Consider the following 19,596-nt stretch of genomic DNA (forward strand, 5'->3'; position numbering starts at 1 on the left):
TTTCAAAAGAAAACAATCTAGTACTACTCACGAGCACCCTTGGTCTCGAACCCTGTAAAAGAAAACCACAACGTGGAATGAGCTACACAGCCCAGTGAGGTTCCAAGACACTCTAACAGTTCAAATAAATCAAGTAAGTTGAGCATATCATATGCATGGTTCAAGGTTACACAATGGCATGTTATCATGAGGTGATAATCATTGTACGGGTAATTTGAGACATTTATCATGGTATGAGACATTGGCATGTAAAGTTCACGAGTGATTGGAGCTTATTACAGGCATAGCTCAGGATTTCATGTTGGCATTTTAGCACGAAACAATTATCATGATACAAGGTAAACATATACTGTAGGATACGGTGTTCCAGTGGAACTCTGTCGGTCATCTGCACCTTATGACTTCCGGATCCCATCGGTTTGACTGGCCATCACCTTATCCCTCCAGTGGTAATACTCGAGTATACCGAAACGGTGTCCCAAGGTTCCAACCTACCCGACCGAGCCCAGTCCTGGCTCGAGTAGGTTAGTAACGATGAGCAGGGCCCAATTCAGCTTAGAGCTTACAACATGCACAAGTAATCTAGTAATTCGGCAAAAGGTAAAATTCATCATTTGAGTAGGTCGAGTGAGGTAAACTACACACTCGCCTAACAATGATGGTCAGCTTCATATAACATGCGATTCATGATAATCAAGTGATCAAGTAAGTTGGTGATCACGTAAGCAGATAATCAAGTAAGCAAGTAGCCGAATGGATTAGAAAACGGTAAGTAAACACGGTTAACGGTAAACGGTAAACGATTAACGGTGGTAATTACGGTTAATTGGTAGACATATGTCATTTTAATAGGCCACCATTGGCCGTTTTTCACTTTTTCCACATAAGAGTCGAGGAGATTCACTCCAACCGACTTATGCTGTCATAGCATAATTAATCATTTAAACACATCATGTAGATATGCTCTCCAAGCATTTCATATCTAGTATTTCAAGTAATCACATAAATATGCTCTTTAAGCATTTCATATCGAATAGTTCAAGTAGTCACGTAAATATGCTCTTCAAGTGTTTCATATCGAATAGTTCAAATATACATATTTCAGGTATTTCATGTCGAGTAATTCAAGTATACCTTATTCAGATATGCATGAGTGTGGTAAATACTTAACATATAGCACTTAACACTTAATAATCATGGGTTATGCATGTCATAGACTTATTCCAATTACGTATTCCTATATGGAACACTCACCTATAGCAACAAGAGAGTAATACTCAAACAAATGTCTAGGCGTCCACTTCGAGTTCCTCTTGAAGGTCCCCTTGAGCGCCTGGGCAAATAACCATTAACTATTATACACTATCACTTAGAACCCCTACTTATCAAAGAAGGTTGTACAATCTAAGGAGAATTCATTAATTGGGCTTTAATTAATAATAATCGAGGCTCAAGAGTAAAGTTTTAAAGTCTAAAGAGAGAGACTAATATTTTCCATGAAATCGAGTTCAAAATGTTCAATCGGTATTGAGAAAAGAAGGCAAGTTTCCAAAATCTCATTTTCTAAGAAATTGACAAATTTCAGCTTTGGGTGTCAATTTTAGAAAAATCGTATCTTGCACTATGTAGGTCCAAAATTGGAAAGCTTGATACCGTTGGAAACTTCTTCAAAAGCGTTAAAAGTTCCTAGAAGATACTTTTCCATGATTCCAAACAGAAGGTATTCAAAAATTGACTCAAAGTTGCTGCTTGGGACCATTTAGACAGTTTCGGGGTTGGTTTTTGACCATCTTTGAAAATCCGGAAAAATTCACACAATATGAACTAACCTCCAAAATTTAGAACTCAATTATAGGTACAATCAAAGTTTAAAACGAAACAAACGGTACAAGAATTGAAGTTTTGAGCGCCAAGATATAGCAGCTCAAAATTGGCTAAAAATTCCTCCTCGATCAAGAATTTCCAGATTTAAACATGAACTTTGGGACTTTGTTTGAACATCTAAACAGACTCGAAATGGCACCAAATTTGGTATGATTATACTACCATATAAGGGCTATTCCTCTGTCAAATTTCATAGAAAAATATGCACGGAAAGTCACATAACGAAATAACTCAAGTTTCCAAATTTTTAAGGCAAAGCTGCCTCGTGTATGAAAATTTCCTTTTCTAAACTTTTGACCAAGGGAAGATACCTAAAACATGTCTCATTTATGATAATCAGGTCTAGCAAGAATTCAAAATACATTTGATAGGTGATTTACATCAAGAATTTCGAAATAACAAGTCCCAAATCATTGTTAGTTACAAATCTGTCCAAGTGGAAAATTCTATCACTGTAGCCGTTTCAAACTTTGGCCACAACTCACTCAATTCAACTTGGAATTGGGCATGGTTGATGGCGTTGGAAATCTCTCTCATAAAGCTGAATTTTCTCAGAAGAAACCATTTTCAAATTCCATTCACAAACAGCTCGTTTTTGAGCATGAAGATACAAGTCCTGTCCTGTCTCCTGGAGAGAAATGAAACAGGACAGTGATTTTCAAACGAATGGTGTGGCTCACTCAAGTGGAAACAGAATGTACATTTGGTACCAATGGAAATCTGGGAATGTCTAGTTTCAAATGCCACCGACGGCACTCAATTTCGACATCGGAGTACAGAGTTATGAACGAAACAAAATGACTGCCTGGGCAATACGGGATTCATTTTCCAGTTTTGCTAACTTTGGAAATCAACTCATTTAACCAACCAAATCATGTTATTTTTCAATGAAATTTTGTACACACTCACAATAACATGTAAACAATATAATTAAGTCATTAGAACCTCAAAATTGTGCACAAAAATGGTCGGACAAGGCAGGGGTAAAACGGTCACTTTTGCTCCAAGCACCTCCTATGATTTTCTACCAACAATACAACATTAATCCACTAATTTAAGCACTAAACCACCATTAAATCCATCATCAAGCATGAGATCAGTCCTCACGACAAAGGTGGGAGTTCATAGAGCCCACCCATTTCATTTTACACCATAAACAAGCTACCCAAATGCAAATACTACCTTATACATGTAAGATGATCTTCATAAAGCAAGATTTAAGTGTTGGATTAACACCTACTTGATTAGAGGATGAAGGCAGAAATTTCGGCCACTCTTTGCTCCAGAAGATCGTGGGTTTTCAGCTCTCTTTTGCAGCTCAAAATACTCCTCAAGTGTTAAGCTAAGGGTGGTTTAACTTTGGTATGAATCAGATGAAGATTGAGTAGGATTTGGTGAGGTTTTGTGAAGTAAAAATTGAGAGAGCAATGGTGGTTTGAGAGAGAGAGATGGCCGGCTGCTATAGAGAGGAGAGAGAGAAAAGAGTGATCAGATTTTAGCTTCCAAGAGAAGCTTCAAGTGTGTGGCCCATTTGTGCAAAAGTCAACTCTACTACCGCGCGCACTCGCGCGCGTTTCGTGCTCGATTCCTCTCGCGTTTGTTTCGCTAGTGCACTAAACCTCTAATGCACTTATATTCATATAAATATCATCCACTCTTAATTGTCCCAAAATAAGGGTCTAAAGTTCCTAAATTAAAATCACGCGTGTGAAAACGCGTATCTCCAATCTGAACGCGATAACGCGAAACTTCCGAGAAATTCTTATAACGATAATACTAATAACTATCACTTGAGTATTTAAACATTAAAATACCTAATTTAAGTCCATTGTACATGTCTCCAATATTCCAAACTTATTGTACTCTCAATCGGTCAAGATTTCCAAAGACGTGTTCACTACTTTCACTAAACGAGCTTCCGGAAATTAATTTTTGAAACAAGTCGTTTTAAAAATATAATGAAACTATATTTCCATGTAATTAGGTCTCACGAGCTTAGAAAATAATATTCGGAGTAAAAGGCCAAATAAATAAGTAAATAAGCGAGAAATAGGAGATTAAATAAGTAAATTTTGCGAGTCCTCACAACCTCCCCTCCTTAAAAGAATTTCGTCCTCGAAATTCATACCTTCTGTAATCTCAGACAACTCTGAACCGTGTGGTGTGTTCATGTCATGCGTTCTTTCAGACGCCACTGGTCGGTTTCTCCTTCCATTGACTTGTCGAGGGACAGTTCCATTTCGTTGTTGAGCAGTAGTTTCTCGTGGATACCTCCTTGGACAGTCATGAACTTTATGGTTGGTACTCCCACACCCCATACACTTTCGTCCCTTTAGCCAACAGTTTTCTTCAATGTGATTCGTCCTTCCACAATATCCACAAGTCGGACGAGGTGTTGTGACCTGACTGGCTTGCGAGGTTTTCTTTGATCGTGTCTGTTCTACTGAAGTCCCTCGCGACATAGTTCCTTTTGGTTCCTTTATCATGAGTGGTGCAGGAAATAACAGTCCTACTCCATCCACTTCTTTTCTAACTTTGGGTGGTGGTCCATTTTCTCCTAGTGTACTGTCAGATGCATCTCTTTTCCTTGCTTGAAAAGCTCTCAGTTGAGATTTTGTGCTTTCTACCCTTTGCGCTTTTTCGAGAGCGTCACTAAATGTTTCAACCTGTGCTGCGGCAAGGGCATCCTGGATTTCCAAATCTAATCCTTGGATAAACCGTCTTATTTTCTTCCGTTCAGTAGCCACCAATTCTGGGGCATATGTAGATAACTTTGTGAATCGAGTTTCGTACTCAGCCACACTCGAAGTTCCTTGACGAAGATTTATAAAATCATCTTCTCTCTTTTCTTGGACAAGTGGAGGAAGAAATTTCTCATTAAACTCTCTTACAAAGTTTATCCAAGTCTTTGGAGTTTGATCTCTTTCCCACTTATTTCTTATAACATTCCACCAGGCTCGAGCTGCTCCTTCAAGTTGAAATATAGCAAAGGTGACTTGTCTTTCTTCTGTGTAATCCAAGGCATCGAATATATTTCTTATATTCTCTAACCAATTCTCAGCCACCTCTGGATCAGGTCCTCCAGCAAACTTGGGCGGGGAAAATTTCTGAAACCGTTCTAAAGCTCGATCCTCCCCTATTTCTTGGTTTCCACGTTGGTTTCCTTGTCCAACACCTTGACCTTGTTGAGCTACTAAGAGCTCTAGGATATCCGTCATGCGAGTTAAAACTTGTCCTATTTGATCATTTCCTCTCCCAGCACTTAGCTCGACATTTTGGTCAATATCAGATCCATTATCTACTCTTTCATTTCGGGGTTGTCTAGGTTGACGTCCCTTTCGTTGTCCTCTAGTTTCCATGTTCACAGCTAGTCTATACACATATGTATAAACCTCACACTTAGCTAAAATTGAACTATACTCATATACCAGTAGCAACATTTAAAGAGGATGAAGTCACTTACACAAATAACATTATCACTATGCAAGTAAACACAAACTAGAGTTCATTAAATCATAACACAAATTATGGTCAAGTAAAGTTCATGCCAAGTCAAAGTCAATAACAAAAATAAACAAATGATTATCACCAGTACATTCATCTCCAAGGCGCAAACTCTTAGGTTCTACTCCCATCGTCTCACTATGAAAGATCACAAGTAGGGATCCACTAGATTAATTGAAACTAGATGATTCTCGTTCCCTAACATGCTCGATTTCAATCCCAACACAAGGATCTTTTGGGTTACGATATTTTCCATCTTCCACTCTTAATTATTGTACCATCTTAACCAAACAATTATTGGTTTCCTGTAACCATTCACATGAAATATCGATTCATTCTTATTCCCCAAAAATGGAGATATAAAGTCCTTATGGTTGCCCTCAACTCTCAAGTACTCGGGTACAAGAATCCGAAATAAGGTAATTCACAACTCGAGCCGGCCGGTCCCAAGAGTAAATCACCACATTCGAGATTCCTACCCAACATACATATCAAATTCCCTCCAATTATCAAGATAAAGGTTTTACAACCTATAACATTCATGATTCACAGCTTACATTTTTAGAAGGGCACTTAAACCTTTACTCAATCACATAGTAAGGACCATAACACCACTTGGTCCTATCTTGCTCCTTTGTAGAGACCACGTGAATTGGCTCTAAATTTCATCGCTACAAGCAATCATTTAACTTTCAGACCAGTCCCACAGTCCGGCATCCTAAACATTTAAGCCTAGGATACACTACAAAGATCTGATACCAACTGTGACGCCCCCACTTCTCCCTAAGGCGAACCAAAGGGTATCCGCGGGACGCCCGCCCAGCTCTCGCCAGGACTTACTACAATCCATCATTCAAAAGTTCGAAATACCTTAAGTAACTTCAATACATAATTAAAGTATTTCAAATATCTCACACTTACAATTAGGTAGCTTCAAGCTTAAATACAACCCAACGGAAAAGGGTACAATAGCCATCCGTTATAATATAACTTAAAGTTTCAAAAGAAAACAATCTAGTACTACTCACGAGCACCCTTGGTCTCGAACCCTGTAAAAGAAAACCACAACGTGGAATGAGCTACACAGCCCAGTGAGGTTCCAAGACACTCTAACAGTTCAAATAAATCAAGTAAGTTGAGCATATCATATGCATGGTTCAAGGTTACACAATGGCATGTTATCATGAGGTGATAATCATTGTACGGGTAATTTGAGACATTTATCATGGTATGAGACATTGGCATGTAAAGTTCACGAGTGATTGGAGCTTATTACAGGCATAGCTCAGGATTTCATGTTGGCATTTTAGCACGAAACAATTATCATGATACAAGGTAAACATATACTGTAGGATACGGTGTTCCAGTGGAACTCTGTCGGTCATCTGCACCTTATGACTTCCGGATCCCATCGGTTTGACTGGCCATCACCTTATCCCTCCAGTGGTAATACTCGAGTATACCGAAACTGTGTCCCAAGGTTCCAACCTACCCGACCGAGCCCAGTCCTGGCTCGAGTAGGTTAGTAACGATGAGCAGGGCCCAATTCAGCTTAGAGCTTACAACATGCACAAGTAATCTAGTAATTCGGCAAAAGGTAAAATTCATCATTTGAGTAGGTCGAGTGAGGTAAACTACACACTCGCCTAACAATGATGGTCAGCTTCATATAACATGCGATTCATGATAATCAAGTGATCAAGTAAGTTGGTGATCACGTAAGCAGATAATCAAGTAAGCAAGTAGCCGAATGGATTAGAAAACGGTAAGTAAACACGGTTAACGGTAAACGGTAAACGATTAACGGTGGTAATTACGGTTAATTGGTAGACATATGTCATTTTAATAGGCCACCATTGGCCGTTTTTCACTTTTTCCACATAAGAGTCGAGGAGATTCACTCCAACCGACTTATGCTGTCATAGCATAATTAATCATTTAAACACATCATGTAGATATGCTCTCCAAGCATTTCATATCTAGTATTTCAAGTAATCACATAAATATGCTCTTTAAGCATTTCATATCGAATAGTTCAAGTAGTCACGTAAATATGCTCTTCAAGTGTTTCATATCGAATAGTTCAAATATACATATTTCAGGTATTTCATGTCGAGTAATTCAAGTATACCTTATTCAGATATGCATGAGTGTGGTAAATACTTAACATATAGCACTTAACACTTAATAATCATGGGTTATGCATGTCATAGACTTATTCCAATTACGTATTCCTATATGGAACACTCACCTATAGCAACAAGAGAGTAATACTCAAACAAATGTCTAGGCGTCCACTTCGAGTTCCTCTTGAAGGTCCCCTTGAGCGCCTGGGCAAATAACCATTAACTATTATACACTATCACTTAGAACCCCTACTTATCAAAGAAGGTTGTACATTCTAAGGAGAATTCATTAATTGGGCTTTAATTAATAATAATCGAGGCTCAAGAGTAAAGTTTTAAAGTCTAAAGAGAGAGACTAATATTTTCCATGAAATCGAGTTCAAAATGTTCAATCGGTATCGAGAAAAGAAGGCAAGTTTCCAAAATCTCATTTTCTAAGAAATTGACAAATTTCAGCTTTGGGTGTCAATTTTAGAAAAATCGTATCTTGCACTATGTAGGTCCAAAATTGGAAAGCTTGATACCGTTGGAAACTTCTTCAAAAGATTTAAAAGTTCCTAGAAGATACTTTTCCATGATTCCAAACAGAAGGTATTCAAAAATTGACTCAAAGTTGCTGTTTGGGACCATTTAGACAGTTTCGGGGTTGGTTTTTGACCATCTTTGAAAATCCGGAAAAATTCACACAATATGAACTAACCTCCGAAATTTAGAACTCAATTAGAGCTACAATCAAAGTTTAAAACGAAACAAACGGTACAAGAATTGAAGTTTTGAGCGCCAAGATATAGCAGCTCAAAATTGGCTAAAAATTCCTCCTCGATCAAGAATTTCCAGATTTAAACATGAACTTTGGGACTTTGTTTGAACATCTAAACAGACTCGAAATTGTACCAAATTTGGTATGATTATACTAACATATAAGGGCTATTCCTCTGTCAAATTTCATAGAAAAATATGCACGGAAAGTCACTTAACGAAATCACTCAAGTTTCCAAATTTTTAAGGCAAAGCTGCCTCGTGTATGAAAATTTCCTTTTCTAAACTTTTGACCAAGGGAAGATACCTAAAACATGTCTCGTTTATGATAATCAGGTCTAGCAAGAATTCAAAATACATTTGATAGGTGATTTACATCAAGAATTTCGAAATAACAAGTCCCAAATCATTGTTAGTTACAAATCTGTCCAAGTGGAAAATTCTATCACTGTAGCCGTTTCAAACTTTGGCCACAACTCACTCAATTCAACTTGGAATTGGGCGTGGTTGATGGCGTTGGAAAGCTCTCTCATAAAGCTGAATTTTCTCATAAGAAACCATTTTCAAATTCCATTCACAAACAGCTCGTTTTTGAGCATGAAGATACAAGTCCTGTCCTGTCTCCTGGAGAGAAATGAAACAGGACAGTGATTTTCAAACGAATGGTGTGGCTCACTCAAGTGGAAACAGAATGTACATTTGGTACCAATGGAAATCTGGGAATGTCTAGTTTCAAATTCCACCGACGGCACTCAATTTCGACATCGGAGTACAGAGTTATGAACGAAACAAAATGACTGCCTGGGCAATACGGGATTCATTTTCCAGTTTTGCTAACTTTGGAAATCAACTCATTTAACCAACCAAATCATGTTATTTTTCAATGAAATTTTGTACACACTCACAATAACATGTAAACAATATAATTAAGTCATTAGAACCTCAAAATTGTGCACAAAAATGGTCGGACAAGGCAGGGGTAAAATGGTCACTTTTGCTCCAAGCACCTCCTATGATTTTCTACCAACAATACAACATTAATCCACTAATTTAAGCACTAAACCACCATTAAATCCATCATCAAGAATGAGATCAGTCCTCACGACAAAGGTGAGAGTTCATAGAGCCCACCCATTTCATTTTACACCATAAACAAGCTACCCAAATGCAAATACTACCTTATACATGTAAGATGATCTTCATAAAGCAAGATTTAAGTGTTGGATTAACACCTACTTTATTAGAGGATGAAGGCAGAAATTTCGGCCACTCTTTCCTCCAGAAGATCGTGGCTTTTCAGCTCTCTTTTGCAGCTCAAAATACTCCTCAAGTGTTAAGCTAAGGGTGGTTTAACTTTGGTATGAATCAGATGAAGATTGAGTAGGATTTGGTGAGGTTTTGTGAAGTAAAAATTGAGAGAGCAATGGTGGTTTGAGAGAGAGAGATGGCCGGCTGCTATAGAGAGGAGAGAGAGAAAAGAGTGATCAGATTTTAGCTTCCAAGAGAAGCTTCAAGTGTGTGGCCCATTTGTGCAAAAGTCAACTCTACTACCGCGCGCACTTGCGCGCGTTTCGTGCTCGATTCCTCTCGCGTTTGTTTCGCTAGTGCACTAAACCTCTAATGCACTTATATTCATATAAATATCATTCACTCTTAATTGTCCCAAAATAAGGGTCTAAAGTTTCTAAATTAAAATCACGCGTGTGAAAACGCGTATCTCCAATCTGAGCGCGATAACGCGAAACTTTCGAGAAATTCTTATAACGATAATACTAATAACTATCACTTGAGTATTTAAACATTAAAATACCTAATTTAAGTCCATTGTACATGTCTCCAATATTCCAAACTTATTGTACTCTCAATTGGTCAAGATTTCCAAAGACGTGTTCACTACTTTCACTAAACGAGCTTCCGAAAATTAATTTTTGAAACTAGTCGTTTTAAAAATATAATGAAACTATATTTCCATGTAATTAGGTCTCACGAGCTTAGAAAATAATATTCGGAGTAAAAGGCCAAATAAATAATTAAATAAGCGAGAAATAGGAGATTAAATAAGTAAATTTTGCGAGTCCTCACACGGACGATGGTCCTGATGCCGGTCAGGCCTCCCCTCCTCCGAAGAGGAGGTCTGGGCGGCCATGCAAACCCAATCTGAAACCCTAGAATTTCCTCCTAAGAGCACCCCGAAAAAAATGGAGAAAAAAACCTAGCCTGGAGTACTTCTTTTTTAATCCTACTATATTCATAAGCATTTAAAGGTTTATATAACACATTCATGGTCTTATCATTTAGAGAAAAATATATTTTGTCCTTTTCATCTAATTCTTGCCTAGTATTTAATCTACTCAAATTTGTTATATCATCAATTATTCTAGCTCATAAGGACCATCTATAACAATATGCGAAACCTCAATGTTAATAGATTGTAAGAAAACTTCCATACTTTGTTTCCAATTACTAAAATGTGAGCCACTAAATATAGTTAGTCTAACCATAGTTATTAAACCCAACTCGGTGAAGGAGGTGGATCAACGAGTTACTGGTTCAACCGGTAGGTGAGTGGTTGAACCGGTGGGTCACTAAATATATTTAAATATTATATTTCATAATTTTTATATAAGATATATGATATAAATTGTAATAAATAATTCTATAGCAAAAGCTCATTTAATTTAATTTGCTATAAAATAATTAATTCATATAAGAATCAATCAAATATAAAGTTATTTAGTAATATACCAAACTTCAAGTGTAAAATTTTATCTATATTTAGTATAATTATCTAACTTATTTATGAATTTTAAGTGTAAAAGATTATTAAAAATAATATTTGTCTTTAAAATGAATTATGTAATATATTTTTTTTAAATCCATTTTATAACTTATAGAGTTTGGAGGGTAATAAATTTTTATTAAAAGATTCCAATATATTTGTTTTAGAGAAAAAGAAAGATAGAATTGAAAAAATATTTATATATTATAATAAAGCTATTTTATTAACATATTTCGAAGTAGCCTGGTGGTAAGTATGTTGTAGTATTAGGCAGAGGTCCAAGGTTCGAATTCTAACAAAGGCAATAAAATTTTTCCACAAAACCGGGTTCGTTGACAAAACCGACTGGGTTTCCGGTTTAATCCGGTCGGACCGCCGGGTCGTTGACCAGTCAACGGCTCCCTTGCACAAATGATCTGATTTGGAACCCGGCCCGGTCCAATGGCCGGTTCACCGGTTGGTTGTCATCTTTACTCCTAAATTGATTGAACTTAATCTCTAAAAGTCCAAAATCTGATACTAATAGTTAGCCATGAAGTAACCCAAGAAGGAGGTGAATTAGATTGTTCAATAAATAAGCAAATAATGTCCATTATTCACCCAATTTTAAATAACCAAATTTAGCCTAAGTGATCAGACATTGAAGTATACATGATAGTAATAAAAATGAAACAATTTAACTGTACAATAGAATAAAAGAACAGTGAACAATAAAATAAAAGAGTTACAAATCAAACAAACTCCCAAGTTTCTTCCAAACTCGGAGTTGATTCTTCCACTAGTAACTTATTCAATTGATGTTATAGCAAGCCATTTTATACAGAAGAAGGCTCACTCTTTACTCATCCTAAAGACCATTTCATTGAATCAAAGAGTTTTACAAGTTTACTCAAGTTAGCCTTTACTATGTTACAATTGAATTTTCCCAACCAATTAAGAACAACTCATTTTTTAACCTCACAAAGAATACAACAATACATACAAAGAGTATTTTTTTCGCAAAATCCATTTACAAACGTTATACTGAATGTAGGCAAAAGTCACTCTTCTTTTCAGACTTGAGAATATTTATAGGTAGTGAAATTTTGCTCCAAAGTTTTTTCTAATGGTCAAAAAATTGCTGTTGCAGCTATCAAACGTCTAATCCTATGTCTGATACCCCATCAAATGTTCGATCCAATTGCTCTATGTTTGACACTGTTTGAAGGTATGTTAGGTGAGTCTTTGTTAAGAGTTTTGGATGTCAAATACAATGTCTAAAAGATGCGTCGGATAGAAATAAAGAGTTCCAAAGGTTCCTTTTAACCTGTCAGATGTTCGATAGTCCAGCTATGCATCTTATCCATCATTCAATCATCAGGATCAATTTTCACTTTATCCTCTGGATTCCAATCCTCATAGCCAATGTCTAAAACACATCCAATATTTAGCGACACATTTGTCTTGAAGTTTTTCAGACATTAGATCCACTTGGTATGTGTCCAAATGTGCATATGATGCTCAACAGAAAAACTTTGTTCCTTCTTGTTTGCATCCTTTCCTTTGCCGATTGTTTGAGCACTTTACCAATGAAAAACCCACTTAAAATATTAGTCCAAATTATCATTTTGTTTTGTTAATCATCAAAATCAAGAATTGATCAACCTAAGTATTTCAGCTCTTATCAAGCAAGGAAAGGAAGGAAAATTGTGACAGCCCCACCTCCCCCTAAGGCGAACCAGAGGGTTCGGCGGGCCGCCTGCCCAACTCTCGCCGGGACTCAGTCGCTCACTACAGTCCTCAAACAAATAGAAGATAAATCTCAATATAACTCAAATGAATTACCAGATAATGATTACATCAAATTCTCCAATAAATAATTACATGTCAAAAGCGAAGCGGAAATAATTCCCAACTATACATAAAATGATTCCAAATCCAAACTGTACAACATAAAGGCCATCCAATCACGCGCACAAGTACTACAAGCCTTCCTTCGCTTTAAGCCCTGTGGAGGGGAATAAAATATTTTTGGGGTGAGCTAGAAGCTCAGCGAGTAACCAGAAAATCAGTAATCAAATCGGTTTAACAATATTTCTTTTCAATGATGTCATAAATCAAATGATAAGTCCAGAAACAATTACAACATTTACAAAACATTAAATATGCAGTATCAATAATTCAAGAAACATGTACAATGGAAAGCGATGGTAACATTCATGAAAAGATACGCTCGTTCTCCTGTCATTTCCTTTTTTTTTTTCATTTGAAATTGCATCATTTTCCACCAACCTCCACCAACCTACAAAGGTAATACTCGAGTATACCGAAATGTTCACCCAAGTTCCTAGTCGCCTGACCGAGTCCGCTTCTGGCTCGAGATGACCGGTAACAAGGGGCAATGGCCAGTTCAGCCCAAAAGGCTTACATTCATGCGCAAGTAACATTTCAATCATTCAATCATTGAAAATGTCATATTTATTTAGGTCGAGTGCGATAAAGTACACACTCGCCTAGAAAACTCATTTTAACAATCATTGAAAGCAAAATCAATAATAACAAGACACTGATATGCAAGCACGCATGATATGTAAGAAACAGTTCCAAAAGTAACTTTGAAAACGGTTCAAAAGTAGATAATGCAGTAAAGCGGTTCAAAAGTAAATTTGGAAACAGTTTGAGGTCACTCACCTCAATGGCTCAGCAATCATCCATCATACACTCAATGCAATCAAGTCCTTTCAAAGTTCGGACAGCACTTCCCCTGAATTTGCTTACTTTTCCAGCCATCACGGCTTCATTATATTTCTCATTCCAACCCAAAGGTACACACACAACAACAAGTTCATCCAATAACCATCCAGCAAGCTCCAAGTAGTACTAGTACAAGTCAAGCTAGGGAAAAGTCCAGAAATGAAAGTTTAGCTCAAACCAGAAAAATAGTTTTGACGTCATTTTGCGGTAATGGTACCAAAAGCACTACGATGGTCGGATGATGATACAAGACCCACCGTTTCGAACCTAAGAGACAGGGCTACAACAATGTAGAAGGCCACTCAGTCCAAATCCTAGCACAACTAGGTCAAATATGCAGAATACCAAACCAGAACCGTAATTGCAGGTTTACAAATTACACTATGCTGTAATTAGTCCAACTCAGTCTATACAGGTCCGAATGCAGAAATTCTAAAGGCATATGATACCTACGACATCAAGATACATTTCATCAGAAGACCTCAACCACCAAATCCAAAGAAATTCCAGTCAAAACAGACGATTACAGGCGCAGTTCGGCCATCCTGATCAACCCAGAACAGCAACAGTAAAATCGACATATCTCATTCTACACTACTCCAATTGCCCTGAAATTTTACAGACATATCAAACACATCAATACCTACAACTTTCATGTTTTAAGAAAAGTCCAATTCTGCCTCTAACCATATGATACAAAACCGGACAGAAAAGGGGGTTATGAAACCCTAACTTTTCACATTTCAATCCAAACCCAAAATTGGTTGCAATTTCCTATCATACACACCTACTAGAGTCATAACCCCTCATTACCAACCATCATAAATAACCACAACACCATGATCACATTAAACCAGAAAATTCCTCAAAAAAATAAAAACTTCACCAATTCATTCCAAACCAAGAAATAAACCACAATTTTCAACACTATAGCCACCATTAGGCACAAATTAAACATCATTAGGTGTAAGAGGAAGTGTAAGCACCACTTACCAAGTAAACAAGAGAAAGGAAGTTGTAGAACACCTTAGCTTCTCAAAGAAACTTCACCAAAACACTCACTAACACCAAATGGAGGAATTTTATGGAGTAGAAACTAGTTTAAGCACTTGAGTTGGATGATTGGCACTAAATGGTAGCTAAACTTGGAAGAGTTTTTCTTTCTTCTTTGATAGAGAGGGCCGGCCACCAAGGAGCAAGAAATGGTGATTTTTGGTGGTAATTTTAAGATATTTAACCAATGGGTCAAAAGTCAAAAACATGAATAGTGTTCCATAAAGTCCACCCAATGATATTGTGACACTTGGCACCTCTTTAAATGCATTTCTATCCTTTGGTCACCTCTCACATCAATCACTTCACCTCCTCTACTTATCTCTTAACACCCGATAAAGTTTACACAGTATCCGAAACTTAACCTTATTGGCCGAATTTTTCCGAACTTTTCGCACTAGTGGGGCCCACGTCCATAATCTATCCGTAATTTTTCAAAAACTACTCAATGGTAGAAAAATCATCTAAAAACTATAATTACTCAAAAACTAACCGATACTAGAAAATCATTTTAAAACTATTTTTGCTCATAAACTTTATCTGGGGAATTTTTCTAATAAAGAAAATGTAGAAAAGGCGGGCGTTTAAAAAATAAACCCTAGAAAATTAGAAACTTTCCGGGTTCTCAAACTCAATTTTTTTCGGGGCGTCACAAAAATTAATCCCCCAATATGTTAGACCATTCAAAATTTATGAGAGAATAGGTGTGAGAGCCCAAAAATTTTCATTTCTTATTTAACATTTAGCACATGTTGCATTTTCTTTTAACTTACATGTTCAATTTCTTTTGTTTCATTAACAAATAAAGAGGTATACCTTAAAAATGGCATCACTTATCTTAAAAAACATTAATATGGGTAGGAACGATAGATTTATTGTGTGATCATGAGAAACTTTTCATGTTTTATTAAAAATTTAATGCATGTTCCATTTTCTTTTATTATTGATTTACATGTTTAATTACTTCTTTTCATTCACAAATAAACTGGTAATACCATAGAAAATTGTATCACTTACACCATTAAACATTGGTATTAATTGGAATTTGCTGGGGTAAAAAAAAAGAAGAAGAGAGCGACTCGGATCAACATGCAGTGACAAGTGTTATTATACTTGTCTTACATGCCTTACTTCTTAAACATAAGCACCAAACTCCTCTTAGTCAGCCGAGAGAAACAAGAAAGGAAACAACTAGTACATTACCTCTATTTCCATTTTGCATAGTTGGCCGAGAGCATAAAAGCTACTAGTACTTGTTTTGGTCTATCACTAGCAACCGAGAGAAAGAGTAAAAGAAACACAACATTCTCTTCTTCCCTAGCCTGTTAAAATCCAGAGAGACAACCAAGGAAACAAGGAACTCTTTTGTCGCTTCTACCGTGAACACCAGCCAAGAAAACAAGGAAGCTCTAGCTTATTTAGCTAAGGAATCGAGAGAGAGGGAAAGTTGAAATTTTCCAGTAAACTACGTGAAGAAACAAGAGGTAGTTAACCAAGCTTTCTTCAATTTTCTTCCACTTTTAGTTAGTAATGTTCTAGATTAAGTCACAATCAAGAAAAGAAGAAAATTTTTTGGGAAAAGTTTGCCAGAGCTGGAAAGAAAAATTCGTTAAAAGCTGCTACAAGTGACCTGTTGAGCTAAGCTGCAAATTCATAGTTCTTTCCTCCAAAATCTGTTAAAACTATGTTTGCATGTCTTATATACTCTCTGGCTTACATAGTTCTTATACATACTCTCTAACTTATCATTCATAGTTCTTATATATACTCTCTAGCTTACACATCTTGACCTGCATGTAGCTTACAACTTAAATGAAGACTGCTAAGGATAGATTATAAAGAACTTTTGCTGGAATTCTCGAAATGATGAAAGGTGAATGCGATGGAATAAGGCTGGAAAAATTTCGGTTGCTGCCAAGAGTCTTGTTAAACCTGGTTAAGATAAATCTTATGCACTTCCTGTGGCCATAATCTAGTCATGCATGTGACATTTGAGAGGTTAAAAGCAAGAAAAGATGAACTTCTAAAGCAATGCGAAAACTGGAATTCCAAGACAGCAAATCTGGAGGAAGAAACGCTGCAACTTTGGTCTTGTTCTTTGAAAACTTTGGTAGAATGTAATTAGAATTCATGTTTTAGGCCCTATATAATGTTTATAGGCTGATGCATGTGAGTTTTATGGTGAAATTTTGAATTCTCTAGCTGGTTTTTCTCTAGAATCTCCAGCTTTGGCCGAGAAGGAAGAAAGCTGTTTTCTTTTCTTTTTTTCAATTTTCCTGTGAAAATTCTGAGAAGTTTAGGCCAAAAACTCCTATTATATATGTAGTACCACCTTTATTTAGTGTTGTGTACTAGTTTCCCTCATGAAAGTTCAATTTATGGGGGCTGGAATGACTGAATCGTTTTGTTGTTAGCTTGTCTATCGGGATATAGCTAAACTCTCATTTGAAGCGGAAGCTTATTGGAGGTTTTGCTGCATTTTCTAACACCATTATAGTAAGTACATAGGTGCATGCTAGATTTAGTTAGGAGATTGAATTAAAGGTTGGGAAAGAAACTTACATTGGTCAGCTAGTTAGACCCTTTTGAGCCGATTGGAATGGTTGAAGATTTCAAGCTACTTCCTAAATTTTTCTAGAAATTTTGACCAAACATTGAACTGAGAACAACTTATTAGGTATAATGGTAATATACAAGTTGGATTTAGGAAGTTTGAACCAAGGAATAGAGAACTTTGGACCAAAAACATGGAACATGAACAAATCCAACTTTGTACTTTGAATCTAGCTTTTAACCTTAAATAACTAAGGTAGAAATGAACCAAAACTAAACAAATTTCTCTAAGTTACTTTACAAAAGTCTTGTCTATAAAATCCATCCAAAAATTTAGAGCAAAATCAAGGAACTTCATAAGACCCGTAAACTATCAAATCCTAGAAAACTTACTTTACATCTCAATTCTAAATGATCCTTAGAATCTTAATCCCAACTTTTATTGCCATATACTCACCTTAAACATCTCAAAATGTATATACATAGATATATATATACATGCATACTTTAGTCAAAATAATTATATGAGCCTTAATTTCACCATTTGGGGAAATTAATAAGTCTATAAATATCTCAGGGCCGAGAGAGTTTTGGCAGAGGATCCAAGTACCAAAGTGTGAACTCAAAAAAATATATTTTAGGTGAGTGTTTCCACATTGATATGTTTAAATTGCCTATGTGTTTTCGTATTTGTGTGTTAATTGCTTATGTGTTGTTAAACAATGTTAAATGATCAATTGCTCACTATGGAAATATTGCTAGTGATTAATTGTAAAGTGTATCTCAATTGTCCCTCGCCTTCTAAATCGGGGATGTACTTTATCGCGCTCAGTTTAGTTGAGCTTGAAGGTTGATAATCGATCAAGTGATACTGTAAGTGTGCATGACTGTAAGCCGTGTGTGTACTTTACCTCATCGGTTGAACTGGGCCCCAAAACCCTCTGTTCAATGGACTATTCGAGCTGGCAAAGGGTTTGGTTGGATAAGATGGTAACTTTGGGTAAGTGTTTCGGTATGCTCGAGTATTACCATAGAGTAGCAGATTACTGATATTGATTTGGCCATCTAAATGAGAGAAGTGTTTACTATTTTGGAGGTTATAAGGAGGAGTTCGGTGGAGGGTGTAGTGCATTGAAGTGGCTCTAATGTGAGTACTGTATCCTTTTGAAAGTGATTGTTCAGCGAAGTGTTCTTTACATTATTCGATGAAATGTTCTTTTCTTACTTAATTTTGATTATGTGTTAAGTGTTTATTGATTATTGCTTATTTGTGAAACCTCACTATGCTTTAACTCAACCAATTAGTTTATTTTCCTGACAGGGATGGAAGAAGATGTAGGAGAGTAGCTAGAAATTTAGTCCGAGACTTGAATTTGTACGGGGATGAATCCTTTTGTACTTAATGTTATAGTTTTGGCAACTTTGTTATCTTTAAGGATTGTACATATTAAGTGTTGTAGGCTAAGACAACTTTTCTTCTGTTTTGGTGAGCATCTAAGTATGATGGACTGCTAATGGCTTTAGTTAATGAAATGTTATCTCTAAAGTTAACATGAATAAGTAAGTGAGTACTAACGAGAGTCAGACAGGCGGTCTGCTAAACCCTAGGGTTCGCCTTAGGGTCAGGTGGGGTCGTCACAGGTGGTATCAGAGAAATCATGCTTGGTTTCTACGCGGGGTGAGCTTGGGCCAAGTTGTGTTATAGTCCTAATTGTGTGAATGAGTGCAAGGGACTAAGTCCTCTTATTGAACTTAAGCTTGGAAAGGATTATTGAACCATGAATGTTAGTGTATTAAGCGTTAAAAACTTTATCATGATACTCAAGGAAATTAGAATTGTATGTCAGGTAGGAATTCCAAATGTAGTTGATTTACTCTTCGAACCGGCCGGCTTGAGTTGTGAATTATCCTATTTTTGGATTCTTATACCCGAGTACCAAATTTTTCATTCAATGGTGTATTTGCAAATTCAGAAGGATTTAGTATATCGCATTATGATGTGATTAGAAATCACGATTAAATTTGGTGAAGTACAACAGAAGAGACCAAGCTAGCTTTTGAGAGCTAAAGATGAAGACGAAGTAGTGAGATCTTGAAGATTAGTGTAAATTCTTCATTTTAACATGAGTAATTTTACTAGTCCTTCAATGGTAAATGGACTATATGCCATCTTTTGCCTAAAATGTGGTTTTTCAGACCTGAAAT

The 19,596-nt window shown here is 36.5% G+C and overlaps 1 long non-coding RNA gene across 1 annotated transcript; it reads right to left on the reverse strand.

Moving 5' to 3' along the window:
- LOC113729536 (uncharacterized) lies at positions 1–3,156 on the reverse strand. The gene is made up of 3 exons (XR_003458135.2): positions 3,125–3,156; positions 1,255–1,333; positions 1–52 (listed from the first exon to the last, which is right to left on the reverse strand). It is a non-coding gene; the product is annotated as an uncharacterized lncRNA (long non-coding RNA).
- Positions 3,157–19,596: the final 16,440 nt, after the last annotated feature.

The sequence above is a fragment of the Coffea arabica genome, chromosome 2e (genome assembly GCF_036785885.1).
Source record: "Coffea arabica cultivar ET-39 chromosome 2e, Coffea Arabica ET-39 HiFi, whole genome shotgun sequence".
Taxonomy (NCBI): domain Eukaryota; kingdom Viridiplantae; phylum Streptophyta; class Magnoliopsida; order Gentianales; family Rubiaceae; genus Coffea; species Coffea arabica.